This window comes from Haemaphysalis longicornis, unplaced genomic scaffold, assembly GCF_048455015.1.
Source record: "Haemaphysalis longicornis isolate Haplotype H1 unplaced genomic scaffold, Haemaphysalis longicornis Haplotype H1 scaffold_14, whole genome shotgun sequence".
NCBI lineage: Eukaryota > Metazoa > Arthropoda > Arachnida > Ixodida > Ixodidae > Haemaphysalis > Haemaphysalis longicornis.
In genome coordinates, this window is record NW_027526245.1 from 4696496 (window position 1) to 4713205 (window position 16710).

General features: G+C 45.0%; 1 long non-coding RNA gene across 1 annotated transcript in view; it reads right to left on the reverse strand.

Moving 5' to 3' along the window:
• LOC144164956 (uncharacterized) overlaps window positions 1-16239 on the reverse strand; it is a 72674-nt gene extending 56435 nt beyond the window's left edge. Inside the window, exons 1-2 of the long non-coding RNA XR_013321269.1 lie at window positions 16070-16239; window positions 11814-11868 (exon numbers count right to left, since the gene is read on the reverse strand). This is a non-coding gene — a long non-coding RNA (uncharacterized LOC144164956). The remainder of the gene's footprint in view (window positions 1-11813; window positions 11869-16069) is intronic.
• Between the last annotated feature and the right edge of the window lie 471 nt (window positions 16240-16710).

Genomic DNA, 16710 nt, shown 5'->3' on the forward strand with positions numbered 1-16710 from the left:
TGGAATTAGGCTAGATTTTAGAAGAACCCATAAGAAGCTAGTCCGAAAAATTCGACTAATGAGCTAATAGTAATTCGTAAAGTAGAAGCTAGATCGCACTGCAGAACCGATATTCATCTCTTACTGAGGAAGCATAGTTTACAACACATGAAACCAGCGACCATCCTACGCGCATTATTACGGAGTGTGCAATAGATGTCGGGGGCGCGATGGCTAGACAGTATACTGGTAAACTTTCCCAGCAGACGAGACATGTAACCATGAAAAGGCAAACCAAGGAAATTCCCAAACCAGCTGACAGAATGCAACCCGCGGAGCTTTCGAAGTTAATCAATAAGCGTAAGACAGCTCAAATACGGAAGTGTAATATGGAGAGGATCGAATATGCCGTAAAGAACGGATACAAACTGAAAGCAGTGAAGACGCATCTTGGTGTTTGGAAAAACGAGATGTATGCACTTAAAGACCAGCAAGCCAATGTTATTACAAATATGAATAATATGGTTATAGTAGCCGAGTAGCTCAAAAGAGATCTCTGCAGTAGCTGAGACATTCAGGATAATGCCGAACAAGAAAGTAGTTCATAGGCGATAGATTTCCCCCAGTAACCACAGAAGAAGTAAGGAAGGCTTTAATAAAAATGAAAGGAGAAAACACACCTGGTGAGGATCAGATAACAAATTACCTCTTGAAAGATGGCGATTAAAGTGTAATTAAAAATTCGCACTGTATACGCAATGCCTAATGATCACGAGTGTACCGGAATCTTGAAATAACGTGAAAATGATCCTAAATCATAAGAAAGGTGACATGAAGGACTTGAAAAATTACAGCCCCATCAGCTTACTGTCAGTTGTCTACAAGGTACTTACCAAAGTAATCGCTTGTACTATTTCTGCCACTTCAGATTTCAGTCAACCTAAAGAACGAGAAGGGTTCCGTAAAGTCAATTCAACAATGGGCAATTTTGAGAGAGAGAGAGAATGCAGTTTAATGATGCTGACGAGATCTGTCCAGCAGATAGCCTAACATGTTGCGTCAGGTGAATATTTAAACAAACGAAAAAAAACGACATGAGGACTATATTCACCCTATCAATCAGGTGATAGAGAAGTGCGCTGAGTATACTGAAATCCTATGTATAACCTTCTTAGATTATAAGATGGCATTTGACTCGGTAGAAACCTTAGCAGTCATTCAGACATGCGGAACCAGGGTTTAGACGAGCATTAAGCAAGAATACTAGAGCATATTTAGAGTGGGTGCCACAGCTACCATGATCTTTCATAAGGAGAGCAGTAAAACACCTAGAAGGAATGGCGTCAGAAAAGGGGACACAATATCTTCATTGTTTCGCACAGCATATTTACAAGACGTATTCAGAAACTTGGATTGCAACCAGCTGGGAGTAATGGTTAATAGAGTATACCTCAGTAAACTCACATTTTCTGATGAAGTTGCCTTGTTAAGTCCCTCGGGCGAGTAATGTCAAAGCATGCTTTCCGCACTGGACAAACATAGTAAAACCGTGGGCCTAAAATTCAATAGCCAGAGAACTAGAATAATGATCAATTACCTCCGGATGGCACAGCGGTTTCAGATAGGTGGCGAGGCAGTGGAATAGTTAAGCGAATACATCTACCTATGCCAAGTTTAGACTACTGATGTTAACCATGAGGCAGCGATAATGACAAGGATAAAAATAAGGTGGAGTGCCTACGGCAGGCATTCTCGCATAATTAATCGCAGCCTACCACTGTCCCTGAAGAAGAAACTGTATGAAGCTGCATCTTACCGGTACTCACCTACGGCGCCGAAACTTGGAGGCTCAGTGATAGGGTTCAACTTACATTGTGGATGACTCAGCGAGATATGGAACGGAAGATGATAGGTGTAACATTAAGGCACAAGAATAGAGCGGAGTGCACCAGGGAACAAGTGCGTGTTAAGGACATATAAGTAGAAATTACGAAGAAGAATTGGACGTGGACAGAGCGTCAATGCGAAGGCAAGATAACCGTTGGTCAATGATGGTAATATAGTGCGTCCCAAGAGAAGCCAAGCGTTGCAGAAGGTGGCAGAGAAGTAGATGGGCAGATGACATCAAGACGTTCGCGGGGATAAATGGGTCACCGTTAGCACAAAACCGGGATAATTGGATATAATGGGTGAGGCCTTTGCCCAGCAGTTGGCGTAGAAAGGCTGGCGATGATGATGACGTTCTTATAAAATTCAGTTGTAAGTAAGCGCTGTGGTTTTTTTTGTCTACTTTCTTTGTGTACGTGTGTACGTGCGCTACAGTCGAGATGTTACACTTGGTTGGTGTATTTTGCCCATATAACGTTCGGTCGCCCCGTGCCCCACTTGCCTTGTTTAGAGATTCGCTCTATTACATTTAATGACCAGCGGTTATCTTGCCTTCGTATTTATGCCTTGCCCACACCCATTTCTTCCTGATTTCTACTAATATGCTACTACAGCGTGTTAGCTTCCTGGCCCACTCCACTCTGGTATTTTGCCTTGTTGCTACACCTATAAACCTCTGTTCCAATGGCTCCCTGAGTCGTCCCGAATTTAAGTGGAACCCTTTTACTGAGCCTCCTAGTTTCTACCCTGTGAGGGTATCGGTAAGATGCAACTGTTATACTCTTCCTTCTCAGGGAGAACGGTAGGCTGCCGTTTATTATATTAAAATCTCGGCCGAGTCCACTCTACCTCATCGTTGTCCTTATAATTCTCTCTGCCACATGCTTGTGATTGGTGGTCACTACTTGGCCTTAGTACACATATTCGCTTGCCACTTCTACTGGCTCACTGTTTCTTTATTTTAAACTGCTGTGCTTTCGCGGGGTTATTGGGCATTACTTTAGCTTTAGGCATATTAATTTTTAGGCCCACGACACTTCTCTGCTTGTCCAATGGTGTAATCATGCTCTTGCCCTTCGTCTCCCCAGTTTCTTGGCAAGGCAAAGTCATCACCAAGTGTGAAATCACTGAGGCATCCTCCATTAAGCCTTACGCACACCTGCACCCAATCCAATCTTCTGAGTACCTCTTGTAGACATGCTGTGAATTACATTGTAGAGACTATGTCTGTTTGCCTGACCCCACGTTTTATAGGTACTTCACTCCTCTCCTAATTGAGGCCTGTGGTAGCTGTGCACCGATTGTATAAATCCGATTGTATTCCTACGTATTGCTCTTCTACATGCTGCTTCCGCAATGTCTGAATGACTGCTAAGGTTTCGACCAAGTAAACTGCTTTCTCATATTTTATGATGGCTATATATAGGGTTCTCGAAACAGCGCAAAGCGACGAGGACGAGGTGCGGATGGGATAAAGTTCTTACTAACAACAGATGTTTCGGGCGCAAAATACTTATATACAGAGTTATTTTGCAACAAATGAGAAAAAGAGGGAAGATGAAAGAAACACATAAAAATTTCATCCCGTCACTGCAGTTCAAGTTCTACCAAAGGATATAAAGCAATTTCTTTGTCGTTTAACAACACCGAAGGGTTGCTGACACACGTGTCTTTGTTAGAATATATTATCACGAAGCCACGCCATCGAAAAGCCATCGAAAAGTCCGTAGGCGGCGCCAGTCGTACTCGTGAAGAAAAAAGACGGCACACTGAGGTTCTGCGTTGACTACCGGCGATTGAACAAGACCGACAAAAAGGACGTGTACCCCCTGCCACGAATCGACGACGCGCTCGACCACCTCTGCCACGCGAAGTACTTCTCATCAATGGATCTGAAGACAGGCTACTGGCAAATTGAAGTGGACGAGAGAGATCGAGAGAAGACTGCATTCATAACCCCGGACGGCGTATACGAGTTCAAGATGATGCCTTTTGGGCTATGCACGGCACCAGCAACGTTCCAAATCGTCATGGATACTGTGCTAGCTGGCCTGAAGTGGCACACCTGCCTCGTATACCTCGAAGACGTTGTGGTATTCTCCCGGACTTTCCACGAACACCTTACAAGGTTGCAGTCTGTACTCGAGGCCATCCATACGTCGGGGTTAACGCTGAAGCCTGAAAAGTGCCGCTTCGCGTAAGAGGAACTCAAGTTTTTGGGCCATGTCGTCAACGCCGCGGGAGTCCGGCCTCATCCGGCGAAAACTTCCGCCATAGCGAACTTCCCAAGACCGAAAGATAAGAAGGGCGTGCGGAGATTTCTCGGACTATGCGCATAGTACAGGCGCTTCGTCGCAAACTTCGCCCGCATTGCAGAGCCACTCACCCGCTTGACGAAAGATAGCACTTCTTTCAGCTGAGAAAATGCCCAAGAAACAGCCTTCTGCGAGCTGCAACAATGCCTGCAAAGCCCGCCTGTGCTCCCGCATTTCGACCAAAATGCCGAAACTGAAATGCACACGGACGCCAGTGATATAGGCTTGGGTGCCGTCCTCGTGCAAAAGCAAAGCGGGTGCGAGAAAGTAATCGCCTATGCCAGCCGTGGTCTGTCTAAGGAAGAAAGAAACTACTGAGCCTCTGAGAATGAGTGTCTCGCTATTATATGGGCCATTTCAAAATTTCGCCCATACGTGTATGAAAGACCATTCAGCGTTGTAACAGACCACCATGCGCTGTGTTGGCTCGCCAATTTGAAGGACCCCTCTGGCCGTCTTGGTAGATGGAGCTTGCGCCTGCAAGGATTCGACGTTACAGTAGTCTATAAATCCGGGAGAAAACACTCCGACTCCGACTGCATGTCCCGCGCCCCCGTCGACCCACCACCACAAGACTCCGATGAAGACAGCGCGTTCTTCGGAGTCGTGACTGAGAGCGACCTGGCCGCCCAGCAGCGCGCCGGCCCCGATCTACGCGTCATGATTGACTACCTCCAAGGATGCAACGTCGCCGTGCCCAGGGCCTTCAAACGCAACTTACCTGCATTCAGCCTGAAAAACTCCGTCCTCCTGAAGAAGAATTTCAGCCCCAGAATGAGAGCAAATTATCTTCTTGTAATCCCAGCAGATATTCGTGACAACGTTCTGGAAGCGTGCCACGGCGACCCGTACTCCGGACATCTCGGCAAAGCTCGCACAATTGGGAAACTCAAGGCCATGTGCTACTGGCCCCGCCTTGCATCCGACGTCACCCACTACGTCCGGAGCAGCCGTGACTGCCAGCGACGAAAAACGCCACCGACGAGACCCGCCGGACTTCTGCAACCGATCGCCGTCCCATCTAGGCCCTTCAAACAGATTGGAATGGACATTCTGGGCCCGTTCCATACATCCCCATATTAGAACAAGTGGATTGTTGTAGCGACAGACTACATGACACGCTACGCAGAAACCGCCGCACTTCCGAGGGGGACTGCACAAGAAGTCGCAAAAAGTTGTTCATAAGCCAAGTTGTGCTGCAACATGGAGCCCCAGAAGTCCTAATCACGAATCGTGGAACGGCCTTTACTGCGGAGATGATGCAAGCAATATTACGCTACAGCAACACGGATCACCGAAGAACGACGGCGTAACACCCCCAAACGAACGGACTAACGGAACGCCTGAACAAGACAATATTGGATATGCTGTCAATGTACGTCGACGTTGAACATAAGACTTGGGATGAAGTGCTACCGTACGTCACCTTTGCGTACAACACGGCTATCCAGGAAACTACGCAGATGACGCCGTTCGAGCTTGTCTAAGGAAGACGGCCGACTACGATGCTCGAAGCCATGCTTTCGCACGTAGAAGAAGACGACGTCAACGCCGACGTCCAAGGATACTTTCAGCGTGCGGAGGAGGCCCGCCAGCTGGCTCGAGTTCGTACAACGGACCAGCAGGTGGTTGATGCCGGGCGGTACAACCTCCGACGCAGAGAAGCCGAGTACCACCCTGGGGATCGTGTGTGGGTTTGCACTCCCATCCGTCGACGCGGACTGAGTGAGAAGCTTCTGCGACGATATTTCGGACCCTACCAGATTCTACGACGTGTCGGCCAACTTACCTACGAGGTGATCCCCGATGGTGATTCCGGAACGTCACGACGACGCACGCAGCCCGAAGTCGCCCACGTAGTTCGCTAGAAACCTTACTATGCAAGATGACGAACTTTTTTGTTGTTCGTTCGGACTGTGTTTTATTTTAGCATCTGGTCGATGCACTCTTAGAGGGGGGTAATGCCGCGAACCATGTATGCGTTTGATTTTTTATTGTTTGTTTCTACTGCCGGGACACGCCTCGCTGTGTTATCTGCGTTCTAAACGAAGCGCGTCTTACATTCTTTACTTTTATGCCGCACGGGCTATCACATTCAGATAAGCAGACTGTTTCCCCCTAACGCCACTACCAGAATAATCTTCTGTGATTTACAATGTTCTGGATGTCAATCGACATTTCCAGAAACACTTGCACCGAAAGATAAAAGCCTGCAGAGCAGACGCCGCGGCATTCATTCGAAGACACTCGCCTGTGTTAGTCTGTTGACCGCTGCTTCGCCGCCTCTGTACTCTTTTGAGTTGTTACGGGAGCACAAGTTCGCTCCAATAAACTTGTTTCTCCTTCAAGACAACTGCGTTGTCCCATGGCTTCGGCACATCTGATCCAAAGGGCGGCGAAGCAGGGGTCAACAAAGTGACTTGCGTCGGCGAGCGTCGCAGAATCAAACGCCGCCTCGTCTGCTGTGCAGGCTTTTATCTTTCGGCTCGAGAGTTTCTTGAACTGTCGATTCACATCCAGAACATTGTGAATCACACAAGATTATTCTGGGCTAGCGGCGTTAGGGCGAAACACTCTGCTTATCTGAATGAGATTGCCCGGGCGGCATAAAAATAAAGAATGGTACACGCGCTTCGCATGGGACACAGACAACAGATTCGGGCGCGGCCGGGCATTAAAACAAACGATAAATAAACAAACCCGTATATGGTTCGCGGCAATATCTCGTAAGCTTCAACGATCTCCCTTGTCATTTGATTGTAACCTTTGTAGATTATGGAGCATTTTCTGAGGCCAGAATAACAACCACAATCTTTGAAATGTGCGCCTAGATGCCCGTTATCCCCCTTTTCCAAAATATTGTGATGGTCGCGCGATCTGTCATTGACGCATCTTCCTGTGTTGATGGTGCAGTTTTTCTTGCACTTGTTCGGCGGTATTGAATAAACGACGCCATCCAAGCAGGCCAGAAATGGGCTGCGATATTTTGTGCTACACGTATCAGACTTGACGCGGCCATCATTACTGTTTTGCAAAGCTAGGTTAACTTCTTAAGGGCGGAGAATATGACGTCTACGTAAGCGCCTTTTCCAATCTTCTTTGCCTATGCGAACAGGTGTGATTGTATGGGATAGTAGTGATTTTACAGCTTAGCTGCTAGCCTCTGGTTGGTTGGAAAACTTCGTGACTTAAACAAAAAACCTGGCAGTATCCAGGAGTCCAGCAGGACCAGCACTTACCGCAAGAGATGCCCAGCGCAATCTTGCTTTGAAATCACACATGCAGCATAGAGTTGAGTATTGATGATTTGATTGCAGGGTTTAACGCGCCGACGCAACGCAGGCGATGAGGCGCGCCGTAGTGGAGGGCTCCGGTTTAATTTTGACCACCTGGGGATCTTTATCGTGCGCCCAAATCTCGTACACACGGGCGTTTTTGCTTTTCGGCTCGAACCCGCGACCTCGTGCTCAGCAGCGCAACGCCTTAGCCACTGAGCCACCGCGGTGGGTATAGAGTTCAGTATTCGTTAAGATACCCTCAAAACAAGCATCGAAACGGCACGATAGATTATAAGACGCCTGTGAACAATGGGTCCCACCTTTGTGTTCCAGGTAGAGGCTACATTTTCTGCTTCTCGCCAAAAGGGTGTTGACGTAGGTCGAGGGGGAGAGCATGGGTTAGGCTCTCCCGCCGGAGAAACCGAGCGTTTGTGACTAGCCCGTCGAGACGACGAGGAACATTTCACACCCTCCAACATAAGCATGCGTAGTTGTTTACAAAGATTCGGTGAACGTCCACTTTCGCAGGGCGGGATGGCGGCATTTTTTTTCTACTATCCCTCTCTTTTTTATCATCCCACCTGTGTCATTCAACCTTCACGTGTTTTAGAACATTCTCAGCTACCGAAATCTATAATTGTAGCGGATAGTCAGCGGCAGTCAGCCGAGCCGCAGTCTGTGAAGGCTAGATGAATTAGGTCTGCGCTGTGTCCAGCCTAAATTTCCGATAATGCTATACAAACCCGGCCAAGATAATACCTTAGTTATATATAGTAGTTGAGTATACTCCGAGAATTTCTCTGTCACCTGATTAGCCGTGGGAATGCGATTCGTTGTTGAATAGCCTTTGCAAAACGCTGCTTGTTTATTAGGTTGACTAAAATCTAAGGAGGCAGAAAAAAACCTTGCAGACGACTGACCATCAGATCATCAGAGTGAAATAATTCAAAGTTTCACGTCAGCTTTTTTATGCATTAGAATGATGTTCGTGTTCTTCTAAGATTCCGGTTCACTCGGGGTCATCAGGCATAGCGTATGCAGGTTTGCCAGTTTTTCTGCTAAAATTTGCCAGCTTTCCTTCAAAACGTTTGCTGTTATCTGAACCTTAACAGGTGTTCCGCCCCCTTGCATTTTTTTTCACTTCTTTACTTATGTCGCTACTGGCGAGATGTCTATCTCTTACGAACTACTTCCTCGTTCGGTATTAATTTGAAGGTCGCGGCTACTGTGAAAATCTCGAGAACTACTCGGATGCTGTAAACTACTTTTTTTCCTTTTTGTAATGACATTTCTCTGGTCTTCAAGAGCATAGATTTGATTTTTTGCCATGCCTAGACCCCTCTTCACTGCTTTCAAACTACCTCAATTCTTTAAATCATGGCCACTGCTCTCCTTATAATACTTTCGTATGTCAACTTTGTGACACGTATTTGTAAATTCGAAAGCTCCGCTACTTCTGTTCTGTCAGCTAAAATGGGGATTATCATGCTTTGACGTTTCCTTATTAAATCTTTCGTCTCTTGGGTCAGTATAGTGGTAAGTATTTTGCATTTACCCACCACGGTGGCTCAGTGGCTAAGGTGTTGCGCTACGGAGCACGAGGTCGCGGGTTCGATTAGCTGCCGCGGCAGCCGCTTTTTCGATAGAGGTGAAATCAAGAACCCTCGTGTGTACGAGATTTCGGCGCGCGTTCAAGAGCCCCAGGTGGTCAAAATTATTCCGGAGACCTCCACTACTGCGCCTCATCGCCTGCGTTCCGTCGGCGCGTTACACGCCGCAATGTATCAATGTGTATTTCGCGTTGCGATTTGGTAATGTAATGGTTAGGAATAGACAGCTGTTTTCTCCGAGCGCAGACATAGAACAAAAGGTAGATAGCTAAACAAGCTGTGGATGATGATGATGACGACATAAACAAGCCGTCAACTATGCGAAAATAAAGTGGCAGGATGAAATAGCATCCCTGTAATTGTAATATGGGGACGAGTTCTTCCAAAGATATTACTCTGAGGAGAATATATAGCTGCAGTGTGCTTTGATTTGGTGTGGTGTGCTCCTTTGAGCTTTTTATTTTTTCCGAGGAAGGCGAAATGTCCTGATGACTCGCCGGTGGAATTAGTTTTAGGATGCGAGCATTGGTAGGTTGCGGAGTGGGGACTCTATTATTGAGAATTTAGGCTGCAGCCTGTTCAGGACCGCTGGAGAAAAAGAGCCCTCATGATTAATATAACGGCTCGCCTAGGCCCCTGATGGCGACCCAAACTTTTCGTAGGAATTTCCAGCACACAAATTCAGACAGGGGACGAACGGGGCATAGACCAGCTCTTGTGTCTGTCCGGTTTTTCCCCTGTCCTAATTTTTCCGCTTGAAGTTTGTACAATAGATTAGCAACTAGCTACAACCTACACGTGTTCAAATTTGTCGGTTTCATATCTCTGAAAAAGCGAACGACGCAACGGCCACCCATTAAATTCCTCAGACGGTACCCTAATTGGATAAGGCAGATCAGCAGGACAGAGCGATGAATTTAAGGATGGTGGTCAGCTCAGCATTAACTGCAATGAATAAAAGAAGTGGCGACAATAAAAAATATGACGGAACTGCGAGCGCGCAAACAAAACCTGTGCGATAGCTGGGCAAAAGAACTGTAACGGCTCAGTGACATACCAAGAAACCAGCTCACGATTCAGAGTAACATGCAGTAATTAGTTATATACAAATTTATGGGTGCAAAAGTACAGGTTCTTTTTTTGTGGATAGACCATGGCTGCTATGTGCTGATCGCTGGGTATAAAGCACGATGAGAGCTTTGGTATGAGGATTGCACAAGAAGCACATAGAACTCGAAGCGCACACCAGGGTTTCAGATACACGCACGTAGGTACCGAAGCATGATGACTGTTTTCGTCACCACGATATAGTCACGTAGAATAAACTGGCACTGGTACTTCGCTACTGAGACGTCTGGTCTACTTTAGCTTGTTCAAGGTATTTATTCAATGCAGTTGCTAAATACGCTGCCCCCTAATATTCTGAATAGGAACCAGACGTTGCAGCGGAATACCGCTTCTCAATGATTTAGCACCAGATGAATATCTACATCAGTAAAATGATTCCATCGAAACTAGCGCCTGGGACAGGACGAAAACAGAGGAAACACGCACGACGGCGCTGTCGCGCCATAATTTCGTCGTGTGTGTCTCCTCTGCTTTCATATTATCTCATGCACTACTTTCCGATGTATCAGCACCAACTTGCCCGACTGTGCATTTTACTAAAATGAATCTCCGCAGCTCCCCTTGTAGTTTTATAATGCGTTACCGCACACGTGTTACTGTCATTGATAGCAGATTGATGTAAGGAATCTGGGAGTCTGTGTCGCTTTAGGAATACTACTTTCGTCAATATCCCGTGTGTTAGCATTTTAATGGCAGAGCACTTAATGGGCTCGCCTTGTCGACATAGGTCGCTAACGGTTGATATCAAAATATTGCCGGAATGAGGCAGCGCAGCCCGGTGTACCACCCGGGTGTACCACCGTCACGTGTAGAGCCCGGTGTACCACCGTCACGGAATCACGCTGAGGCTTCGAAAACCACGTGGTTTAAATAGTCATAACTGTTCGAATATTGTGAACGCGTGGCGCTTGTCATACGTCTCCCTGTTGTTTAGCCCAAAAAGAACGGCAAGTGCATTTGCGCAGAATATGTGTATATAACCGGCCGCCGCCGCGTTTGTTTAGTTAAGAACGCTTCTTGGGTTGGTTTTTACGATTGTAAGGGAAAATGCGGTCTCAAAATAAAAAATGAAAACACCCAGAAAACAAAAAAATTGCGCTTTCAAAATGCCGCAGTAAGGCTCCAGTAAGGCATGCCGCAGTAAGGCATGGAGAATGGCGCGTTCCAAATGACGCAGAGAGGATCCAGCCACGCAAGAAAAAACTTACGCGTTCGAAATGATGCAAAACAGCCCCAGCATACGAAACTAAAGCAACACAATTACAAAGAGAACAGAACTGCGCTGGCGCAGTTTTATGCAGAGGCGCGCGAGCGCTAGGAAGACGGGAAGTTTGAATTGTATATTCATCACGAGAGAATAGTGAGAGGGCGGCAAAGAGCGTGATGGGCGGTAGCAGTGAGCGGATAACGGCGCCACCACCCATTATGGGTATCTCTACATTCCACTTCCGGCAGCTTTTACACAGAGTGAAATGGCTGTATTTTTTAAAAGATAAAGGTAGCTTTGTCTTTGTTTTTGAGGACCAACTTATCTGTAAAATTATAGAGTGATAATGAACAAATCAACGTGAAACAGAAAAAAAGTGAATGATAATTTTTTTCGAACCAGCACTTACGGGTTCCCCGCATTCAGGTAGTGGAGTCTCTGTGGTACCAAGCCAAACGTATGCCCTGCAGAAACAACAATTTTAAAGTACACGCACAGGTAAGTGCTATTTTTGATATAAGTGGGGCTTACAGTATATATTTGCATTGTATAACAAGAGTATTGATGAGCTGAGTAAGAGCCAAATTTGTAACGTCAATTCTTGGCATCACCTGTTCCAAATTCTTGGTATTATTGTTTAGCTTCATTATTTTATAGTCACCGTGAACTGAATGTATCTTATCATTGTATTCGTGAATTCAGCTTGTAATTGTCTGCGGGCTGTATTCTCTCATTTTCTGGTTCTCTACTTACTATGTATTATTAGGTATTATTCACTTCCTTCGTAATGCTACCTCGCTCTGAAGGTACTTTAAATAAACTGAACTAATCAGACTAAGAGCAATACCACACAGTAAACAGCTGTTCTCCCACCCACTTCCCAAACAACTAGAAGGGGCACGTACCACTGCAGAGAAATAAGCTGTTCCTGTTCCTCCAGTACCAAGAATTAGGTATACGGACCACAATAATGCCAGCACGGCTTTATTCCTGGTTAGAAACCGACACAAAATTAGAACCATGTAGATATTGTCCACGAAAATAACAATGCATCATGTAACCGCCTAAACCACTCATAGCAGGGTTTGGCTATGAACACTGCAATGGTGTGAACCAGATATAGAGAAACTGGTGAGCAAACAACAATAGACCTTCCTGGTACTACAGGCAAGAATACCAACAGTTATACCCAATTCGAATTTATATCAAAGACCCCGTCTCAGGGCTCGATATATTGGTGAATGCAGCCTTTAATTCCTTTACTGCTAGTTTGGAAGCCTCGAAAAAAACTACTCTAGGCCACTGAAGCGGCACACAATACAACTCTGCCAAAAAAAACACATCCGCTCGATCTAATGATGACAATAATTCAAGTGCCAAGCTCCCTTGCGTGTAAACATCAAATGGCGAAGTGGCAGTCAAAAATATGGAATCAAAGTTCAGGCGCAAACAATCAATGTGCAAACGGCCTGTTGGGCAAACTACAAACTCGGAGGAAAGCAAACAAATCCCATATGAGTAAGCTTGGTGACAGTAACCGTTGTCGACCGTGTCTGAATGGCACAATAGGATAGACGCTGGCTTTGTAAAGCGAGGGACCCACGTTCAATTTCTACCATGAAAGCAATCTTTTTGCAGTCATCATCATTATGACAATCACGTGGACTGCCATTTTGCCAAATTGTGCTTCGTGCGGTGCATTTTGGATACATTTGAATGTGAACATCTTCGACAGAACTCTGTCTGGTTGGGTTAAACTTAAGAGGCAAATACACCAACCAAGGGCGTTTATTCAAAGCGGTCCCAACGTTTTGGAGCCAACTCGGCTCCTTCATCAGGGGTGACTATGTACGACAAGAAGCAGCGGTTATATAGGTGTCTTCTTCTTTTTCTTTTTTCTTACTGGATTCTTTCCCTTGCGCGTCGGAGGCCGTGGGCGTAGATGGTGGGAAGGGCTCCGAGGGATCTGTTCAGGCTTTGCCGATAGTCACCCCTGATTAAGGAGCCGAGTTGGCTCCGAAACGTTGGGACCGCTTTGAATAAACGCCCTTGGTTGTTGTATTTGCCTCTTAATTTTGGATACAACTCGACTGTCAGCAAGATAAAGAAAGCTTCGCTTTATTTTAACTTCTTACTACCGACTACCGATTAGGTAGGAATACTAGCTGGTGCCCTAGGTGGAATGTTTCTTGAGGTGTGCGAGTATTCCAGCTCAAAACAGAAAAGAAGGTGCTTGATAGTCCAGCACCAAAGACAACAAGAACACACAGACAAACACTCTCAGGATTGAAAGCAACGCCTTATCAACATAGCACTTACTCTGCGCTATTTCGCGTATCCTTATCCTCCCCAATTTGGTTTCTGCACTTCTACCCACAACTTGTTCACTTTATGATCAAATCTTACTAATTCCGAACCTCCCTCCGATCCTGTTTCTTGCCAACTAATCCGGAGCATACCCACTTCTTTGAGCAAAGGATGCTTCTCGTGGCAGAAAGGAGCCAATGACCTAGCAAAGTACGCTGAAGAATGCGCGGAAAGCCAGCCGAGGCCATCCTGTTTAGTATGGCGCTCTACTACCCCCCCCCCCCAAAGCTTGAAAAGGTCGTTTATAGAAATTGTGTAATATAATAACACAAAGGGCCAAAAAACGTTCTGATGGGTAGAAATGATATACAGGAAAAAAGCCAGCAACGTACTGCAGGAAATTTTTATATTTTATACATTTTGAGCTTAGAAGGAAAACCGGTTTTAAAATATTTCAGATAACATAGCTATTTTGACAATATCTACACAATGAGAATGTTGTTGAATAAAATGGAGTTGTTGATTTAGCGTTGACTGTGTAAATCGTTTGTTCCGAAACGGGACATGTTGGAAAAGTTTCTTCCCCACGTCGATTTTGGCACGTGTAACGAGCTTGCAGCGCAGTATATCACCACAAAGGAGTTTTTAAAGCAAAATGATATTGGCTGTCATTTGTAGCCACCGGAGAGATGAAATATGTTGGCGCAAGGAAGAGCTACCTATTGCAGCAAAAGGCACACTATGAAAATAGCACCTGAAAGTATCAATGTAATTGTTTGCAACTCTTTACGTAAGGTTCGAGCTGTAGTTAGTAGTTTTTATTTGAAATATTTATCTGTATTGTATAGGAGACAGGAAAAAAGCCAAAGTCAGCTATAGCAACAAAAGGTTTCCTTGAACTATGAGACAGTCAGGAACAGCACTAAGTCATCAAAGCGCGCGCCACGTAATAGACGCAACGTCGAAAAAAGGTGAATATTCACCGCTGATTTGGGCAGTTATTTCTCTGGCACCAGTGCTTGAATTAACTCATATCATGTGCTTCACAAGTATAGTACTGAGCATGAGGCACTATTACGAATTTGTCAACATCAACTCTAAATAAAAAAACAAGAGTCGTATATTTGAGGGGCGACATAAAGCGCTACAATAAAAGCACAGAAAGGGAGGCGCAAATGAAAGATTTTTTCAACAGCCGTGGTTGTTTTCTTCTTTAAAACGCAGACAACAATAGAATGTATAATCAATGGGGTCCTAGACCAATTATCCTTAGCCCTATTTACCAGCTGTTCTATTGATTAAATATTTGCCTCCACTCCTTACCATTCGTATTTCTATATCGATATTCCAAGTAGCTACGTCTAAGGCAAGGAATAAAAGCGTCAACCAGAGACAAGAGCAGCTGAGAATAGTACCACTAATAATGTCGGTGCAAGCTAAACTTATTCCAAAGATTTTTAACAGTAGCTCCGGCGGTTCGTGAAACTGACAAAATTGCAGTGAAAAACTGCCTAAGCTATCTTTATCTTGACTACATGTTTCCCTGCTCTCTCTAGAACAGGCGCGGGAAAGTAGATAAAAAAAGGGTAGTGCTAGAGCACACGTTCAAACGTGTCTGGCTTACTTTACCGGAGTGTGGATGTGCTAGATAAAAGTTGTATCTTACTTCTACTCAACGAAGTACAAATAACTTTAAACTGTTTTGGGTTTTCCTACACAAAAGGTTTTTATTACAATGCAGTTCTTCATTTTAAGGTTTCAAAAGGACGTGTAAAATCAAACATTTATTTTTGGAATAAGGTGTTTGCGTTTGTAGCACTTAATTTCGACATGTGCGTTTACAATTAAGATATGCGCTCTTACATCCTCGGGAAATTTTATTAGTCTGAAGAGTAACTTAAAAAGGGGTGCGAAGATACTGCTCATAGTAAATTTTATTCGTGCGTCAAGCAGATAAATTTGCGGTTACGTCCTTATGAGTGCAGACATAAACTGCTTACTGATGGCAGGTGGGTAGAATAAATTTCTAAGCAGTAGACGTGATTTACGACGCTAGGCAGCCCTTATTTTTGCTCTTTCGCTTTCAAAATGGCAGCTGTACAAGCACTCATGTGCAGTCTGAGCACTTTCCTCCGGTCGTTTCCGGGCTTTTCTGCGGTCGTTTCCTTCCAGCTGTCTACTACAGCTGGAAGGCGCCACTACTGGAGAGTTTTAAGGAATTTATTATTTTTTGACATTAGTAACTGCCGCATTAAAAACATTTTTTCTATGACTCAGCCCACCATCCAATACCAGATGATACACGAAAGTGTAGTGCAACATTATGTCTAAATTGATATGGACAAAAAAACTACTCACGCGTCCACACAGAATATTCCAAGAAGCAGCACTACGATTCGTACTTTCATGGCCGCGTAATTATCAAGGAAAATAATAGTGCTTGCTGAACGTTGCAGCTGCGAAACACCCTGACAAATTATGTCGCGCAGTACACGGCATACAAATCTGCTCTAAGAGAGATCATAAAATTTTTTCACGTCATTGCCGCGTGACTTAAAAAACACTAAAAAGATGTGACATATTTCAACAAAAATCGAAACCAATTGTTCTCTAGAAGCGTTGTGCGCACTTTGTGTGTTACAGAACCAAGTTGTGAAATCTGAGGAGTTTGTGAATACTTCAAGCTAGCAAGACAAACAATGCGAAAAATACCTTTTCAACATTTCTTTTTAAATTTTGTATGACAAGCAATATTGCCCGCAGTGCTGGCATTGTTAAGGAAACAATACGCGGTCGCCTTTCGAAAGCATATAAAAAGTCGGTTGTCTCAGACTAAAACGAAACATCGCAGTATTGACAAAAACCATTTATTATTATGCAGAAATACGGTTGGCGGAAAGTGCTCCCGATGAGAATAAAAGTTTATTTCCAGAAATACCCTTTAAAATGGAAAACGCAAGAATGTTTATGGGCCCGCATTCTAGACTGTTAGCAGGTAT